The sequence below is a fragment of the Scomber japonicus genome, chromosome 2 (genome assembly GCF_027409825.1).
Source record: "Scomber japonicus isolate fScoJap1 chromosome 2, fScoJap1.pri, whole genome shotgun sequence".
Taxonomy (NCBI): domain Eukaryota; kingdom Metazoa; phylum Chordata; class Actinopteri; order Scombriformes; family Scombridae; genus Scomber; species Scomber japonicus.
In genome coordinates, this window is record NC_070579.1 from 41,328,268 (window position 1) to 41,335,450 (window position 7,183).

At 42.2% G+C, this 7,183-nt stretch overlaps 1 non-coding gene across 1 annotated transcript; it reads right to left on the minus strand.

Moving 5' to 3' along the window:
- Positions 1-4,404: 4,404 nt before the first annotated feature.
- LOC128354392 (5S ribosomal RNA) lies at positions 4,405-4,523 on the minus strand. Its single transcript, XR_008321028.1, has one exon. It is a non-coding gene; the product is annotated as a 5S ribosomal RNA (ribosomal RNA).
- Between the last annotated feature and the right edge of the window lie 2,660 nt (positions 4,524-7,183).

The following is a 7,183-nucleotide window of genomic DNA, read 5'->3' on the forward strand; positions in this document are numbered from 1 at the left end:
TAGAATACAGCAACGAAGACATGGGACACCCCTGTCTTACTGACCTATTTTGTTTGAATTCATCAGTTAAGACACCATTTACTTTGACTCTCCCCGTTGCTGTACTGTATAATAGTTTCAACCACTTTGTAAACTGTTCTCCAAAATCCCATTTTCTGTAATACTTTAAACATGAAATCATGTTCTACCCTGTCAAAAGCTTTGTTAAAATCTAACGAAACCAAAATCCCTTCCCTCCCTGTTATTTTTAAATATTCTATTGTGTCTCTAATAGTATGGATTATATCTGATGACCCCCTCCCTGGAATACTGTATGCTTGTGTCGGTGCTATAATATTATGCATGACTGTTTTAACTCTATTTGCAAACACCTTCATCAAAATTTTATAGTCTACATTTAAAAGAGTAATAGGCCTATAGTTGGCCAGATATGTTTTATCTCCCTTTTTAAAAATCAGAGTGATTACACCTTCTGCCATCGTCTTTCCTACTCTTTCAGTATTTATTATACACTTGCAATAGAATTGGCTTAAGCACACTGGCAAAAACCTTATAAAAATTAGCCGTCAGCCCATCACTGCCCGGACTCTTATTAATTGCTAAGTTTTTTATAGCTCCCTCTATTTCCTCCATTCTGAGTTCCTGATCACACAACTCTCTGTCCCCTTCAGCTACCTCCACCTTTAATTTATTTAATACTTCCGTTGTTATTTTATCATCTGACCCTTCTGATGTAAACAGTTCTTTGTAAAATTTATGCACATGTTCCACAATATTTGCTAACCGTGACGTCACTTCCCTACCTTTGGTTTTTAACTCATATATATAACACTTTTCCTGTTTTCTCCTTTCTAAATCTAAAAAGAAGCTGGTACTTTTTTCTCCCTCCACTGCATATTGTGCCCTACTCCTTACTATAGCTCCTTCACATTTTCTTTTCACAAGTTCTTTTAGATCCTCATACAGAGCGCCCAGCTTGTCTTCATCACCGACGTCTTGTATGTTTATTTTATTAATCTCAGCTGTAATTTTCCTCTCTTTTTGTAATTCTTTAAACCGCAGTTTCTTAGCAAAATTAATGCTCTTCTGTTTGATTTCCCTTTTTAAATCTTCCCACCCTTCTATGACATTGTTAGTGAAAACAGGCTGTGCGCTCTTCTTTACAATTAAGTTGTGTATATAGTTCATATAATGTTCGCTTTCTAGTAATCTTGCATTTAGATACCACAAACCCCCTCCCCTTCCTTTCCTCAAATCCCCCATTGTGATAGTTAAAAATGCATGATCACTTATACAATTCAATTCATAACAAGCCGAATGCATATTCCCAAGTTGATCTTTTTTTACTAGACACAAGTCAATCCTACTCCTTTTTACTTTCTCTTCAACCTGCTGTACCCTAGAGTATGTCCTCATCACTGGGTTTTCCTGCCTCCATACATCACACCACCCCTCCTTCAACATCCAATCCCCCAAAACAGCCCTAGAAGCATCTGTCCTCAGCGGACCCATTACACCACTATCCAGGGCACTCAGTTTTATATTAAAATCCCCCATAACAATATCACAGGACTGACTATTGTTCCGTACTTCATTAAAGAATAAAATCCTCTCCTTTTCCACATTAGGTGCATAGATGTTTAACATTGTATATGTCCTATTTTGAAACATGAAGTTAATTTTAACACACCTCCCTTCCCCATCACTACCCACCAAAGTTGCATTAAGTTGACATTTTCCCCTCACCAGAATACTCACACCTCTTGCTCTATTTGTGCCATAACTTGAAAAAATAGGTCCATGCCAAAATTTTCCCATTTTGATCTCCGTCAGTCCGTCCCAATGTGTCTCTTGCAAACATATTATGTCCGCTTTGCACAGCTTCAAAGTCCTTTCAAATTTGTCCAAGTCTCTCAACCCATTGACATTAAATGAAGCCAGCAAAAGAGACATTACAATGGGCACAGAAAAATAAAACACAACTAGTGTCATCTTTTCCTACTTTTCCTTTTTGACTTTCTCGCTCTTCCTTCTCCACTACTTTCCCCAGTTACCTTTGTCTCTTGTTGTCTTTCTGCATCCCCATTCTCGTTTGCCGGTGAAGCCTCCACCTGTCCACACGGTAAAGAGCCCCCGCTGTCTTCCCCCCGTCCGAGCGGACTGCGGCTCCGTTCCCGGCCCCTCCTCTCCACCGTGCCCGCTCTTCTGTCCACAAACTCGCTGGGTGTTTCCATTATGTCCCTGCTGTCCTCTGTTCCCTCTCCTTCACCAACCGCTTCTTCTGCCGACTCTCCTCCCTCCTCCTCTTCGTCTTCCTCATTTACGTTGCTCATGTCTCCCTCCGCAGCTTCGCTGCCTTCATCTTCCTCCACCTCCTCTTCCTCGTTCTCCTCTCTGGCCCCTGTAGCCTCCGCTCTGTGCTGTGCGCATTCCCTGGCATAGTGTCCTTGTTTTTTGCACTTAAAACAAAAAAACTCGGGGCATTCTCTCAGTATGTGTCCTGGCTGCAAACACAATCTGCAGACTTTTACCTGTTGGTCGTGTATTACTCTGAAATATTCTAACCCCTCCAACGTTTCAAACTTCGTGCTGTATGGGAGAGAAGTAATTTGATCAGGGAACTTCACTTTAAGGTATCTGGTGCCATCAAACACATCAGTCCAAGTCCACTTTCTCCGGCGAATGTCCGATGCCAGCTCTACTCCCCACTGCTGCAGCTTTGCCTTGATCTGCTCGTCAGTGACATAGAGTGGCAGGTTTAGAAAAGATACCACTCTGGTGTTTCTTATCACCTCCGACGCCAATATTCTTGAGGACTTGATTTTAAATCCATCCAGTAACCGCTCTTTCCCTCTTATATTTCCCATAGTTAGTTCCCACTTTTTGGGTTCTTTGGCTCTGCAGCCCAGCACCCTCCCGCAGGTTATATCCACAGCTTTAAGCAGTTCAATCATGGAGATCTGGTCCGGGCCGTCGATCTCGACATTAACGACCAGCTCCTTCTTCACGCTGTCGAACACCTTCCGTACCACCTCCAGCCCACCATCTCCCCTCTCTGCTCCGCCGCTTGCCTGCTGCGCGGGCTCCCCATGCCGTTCCTCGCTCCTCCGCACCTCCACCTTTTTCTCAACCACCTTCTCGTAGCCGACCTCTCCTCCTTCTCCGCTCTCCGCCGTCCTGTCCCGCCTCTCTCCTCCTCGCTCAGTGAGACGCGAGTCCCGCCGAGCCTCCATGTTCTGTACAGCCACACTGCACCGCTGTGCCACACTCATCGTCTTTGCCGTTGCCTGGTCAGTTGCCGGTTGGTCCATCCGTTGAATTTTGGGAAATTCCCAGCTGCCCCCCTGGCAGCAACTGCTGCTGGGGGAAACAGCACCTCTTGAAAGAGACTTGCTTCTCTTTCTCTTCGGCTGTAGTTTTCCTCTCTCACACAACACTTCTCTCTCTCTTACCATGTGCTGCTAGCTGCTAGCTGCTACCAGGAAACAGGAAGTTCAGGGGGTGTGGTCGTAAGCGATGAAACAGGCTGCAGAAAGCCCATTTAAAGCTACGCCAGGGCCCGTTATACCCGTCCGTGTCAATGAAGGAAGTAAACATTGAATTTTTCACACATTCTATTCACTGTAGACATAATACACGTCACATATAGGACACCATCAGCCACATATACCTAATCTTTACACTTTATACCACATCATTCCTACCTACAATGCATACAAATTCTAATTGATATCTCACATATTTACTGTACACTACCTATTTGCCCCTATTACAATTATTTCTAAAGCACAAAAATCCTCCATTCAGCCAAGTGTGCAAAGGAAAACACTTAATATGAAAACACATTCATAATATACTCTGTGTGTGTGTGTGTGTGTGTGTGTGTGTGTGTGTGTGTGTGGCTCGGGGATTGATTTGGGATATTACAAAGGTGCACACCTGGTTCTCTTATCAAATCTTTTATATGTAAAGCCTGTTTTGTAAGCGACAAAACAGGCTTTACAGCAGAAAGCCCATTTAAACATGCTGTGACACCACTGACAGTTCCTCACACCATCTGAGTGGCGGATAATGGTATCTCAGCCATCAAACACGTGCTATCCTTTAACATTACTTTAATAGGAATTGTTTTTTTCTGTGGAGAAACACACAGCCGGAAGGATTGCAACCTTGTTTCTCAGGCTATTTGTGTACACGCGCTTATAAGATGATTGCAGGCTTTTTACAGGCTGTAACAGTGAGAACTGGAACCCTAAAAACTACTCGGAAAGTGAGGCGTCTCAGTGCCACCTCTCTGGCGTGCATACAGACACAGCTGGAATGATTGCAGCTTTTGTTCCTCAAAGCCCTGTGTGCGGTGATGGAGCAACAGCGCCCTCCTTTGGTGACAGCTGAGAGAAAAAAAGCTTACAGCACCTGGTATTCCCAGGCGGTCTCCCATCCAAGTACTAACCAGGCCCGACCCTGCTTAGCTTCCGAGATCAGACGAGATCGGGCGTGTTCAGGGTGGTAGGGCCGTAAGTGTGCAAAGGAAAACACTTAATATGAAAACACATTTATAATATACTCTGTGTGTGTTTGTCTATGTTACTTGGTGGGAACCACCGTCGGACAGCACACTCGCAGTGTGGGGACCAAAATTTTAGTGGGGACCAAAATGCTGGTCCCCACTAAGAAAAGCATTGCATTGATGTAAAAAAGGTCACAGGGATGCCCTGTCAAATTTTCAGGGGTTACCCCACAAGTCACGAAAACCTGACAAGTGTGCTTAAGTGTGCTTAAGTGAAATTTACTCCGTATCGCCGCCTGCTGGTCAGACCTGGTAAGGCAGAAACACACACTTCACACACACTTGGTCATCTGCGCATGTGCAAGCAATTGGTTTACTGCGAAGACAGATACTACACTGACTGACTTAGTGAGTACTATTAATTATAAAGGTTATTAGATAATGTATAACTATTGAATGTATTTTCCTGATTGTAAGTACCAATGGAAATTGATGCAATTTGGAGCTTTTAGCTGAAAGCTAAAGTTGAGCTAAACCAGAGCTCTTTAGTGCTAGCTAAAGTTTTGCTTAAGCTAGCACTAAGACAAGCTTTTGATTTATTATCAAATAACATCTTATCAAAAAGTAAGGGATAAAATATCTTTTATTAAGTACATAGACAAAGAAAACTGGCATTTATTCTTAATTAATTCCGTAATTCTCTGTTAAAAAATAGTATTAATTTGTAACGTGATTGGAGGGGTTCGATATTGTACATTGACATGACTGTCGGGCGGAGTCTTCTGTAACGTAATGTAAATTAAGCTACCAAAGTTCCTGGATGTACTGATGATACAAAACAAGCGCTCCTTGGCTCGACCGGAGGGAGAGAACGGCACAGAGAAGCGGTCAAGTGGCAGCTTGGCCTCAACGAAAAGGTCAGTTATGCTATTATGACTTAAATATTTATTTCAGTGAGACAGTTAGATGTGAATTAAATAAAGCATGTTGTGAAATCATGAATAAACTGTTAAAAGCCCACATTCAATGGCTCCTGATCTGATTACTTATTTTAACATTAAAATGTTAAAATAAACGTAATCATTTCTCACAAATAGCATAGGCAGGTGTGTTAAAGAAACAAAAAAGCAACTTCACCGCGTTGCATTCGGTCATGGAGTGAAATGTTTACATGGAGGAGAGCTACCTGACGTTAGCAGAGCAGCTCGCGCTAGCTAATTGACTAACATGCAGCCTGGGGCACAGTGCACGCAGAACTTGAACTGCAAGTCTCCTCTGTTCATACTTTGAGTTTGACTTCAGTTTCCTCTCGTTCAGACTATCGGGGGAAGGATAGAGAGGAAGAGAGAGAGTCTACACATGCAGCTGTTTAAAGGCTGAAAATTGTGTTCAACTGTGCGTCCACAGCTAGTGTAAGCAGGAGGCTCCACAGCTGTTTGACCTGACTCACGGGTGTCTTATGTCCCTCCTTCAGTGTGTCCCAGGCTCAGGTCTGCTGATTGTCTAGCAGCAACAGACACAGGCTTGATTAAAACGCAGTTTGCTTCATATTTTGAATCAGTAAAGCATTAAGTTTGCTTTTTAATATGACATGTGGGCTGTGTTAATGATTGCCATACATGAAATATTTGTACATATAATGTAAACACATATATGGATAAACTATATTTGTACGAGCTTGAATTTGAGCTATACATTTGTTATCAACATATATGCTTGCATTTCATCATATATTTATATGCACATATTCTATGTGGGCTTATCTATTGTCTGGTGGGGTAGAGATGGGATGTTGTTGTTTGAGGTCATCTTGCAATTTTCTCACCAATGTTACTTTGGTAATATTGAGTGGTTCAATTTCTGACTGAATTGACTTGAGTTTAAAATGAATGCAGTAACATATAACAGTGCTATCTAATGATACTTCATGTGGTCTAGATTTGGTTGTAACCCAACATTTTTATCAAATGTTAGATTTATGTGGATATATATTGTAATATAATAATAGTTTTGTATTTCATTATAGGATTTTCAATGGCTGCACAGAGACGCAGGAGGAAACCGCCAATAGAGGATGCAGTAGAGCATGCTGTCCATGCACTGGACAAGACAGCAGAATTAGAAGTACAATACATTGTGACGGCCTGCCTCTCTCTGTTCATTGGTTGTGTGACTTCCCTGGGTGGAGGTGGGGACAGGTCGTCAGCCCAATTTGTCTCACCTGTGGTGTATGAGTACTGGGGATTTAAGGGCTGTCTGAATGTTAGTTCTCTCTCTTGCTACCTCCAGACGGGACTTGGGTTCAGGCTTCCACCTGCCATGTGGACCTAAGTATTTTTACTTCCTGCATTCAACACTTCACACACCTTACACTCATCCATACACTGCACACATGACTGACTTTTAAACATAACCTATTACACATCCTTTTGCTTTATTTTGACATAAGTTTACTATATTTGTTTGGTACAATCTGATTTCCATTTGAGTAATTTACCTATTAGTTTAATCTGAAGTTAAAATGATTTACTAATAAATTAATTTTGATTGGTTATCATTTGTGTGGACTCCCTTTTTGCCACTAACTGACCCGGTTCGTGACAACATTAACTCCTATAAAGGTACTGTGTGTGTTTATATTGTCATTTAGGGTCCAAAATGCCACGTGCCAAA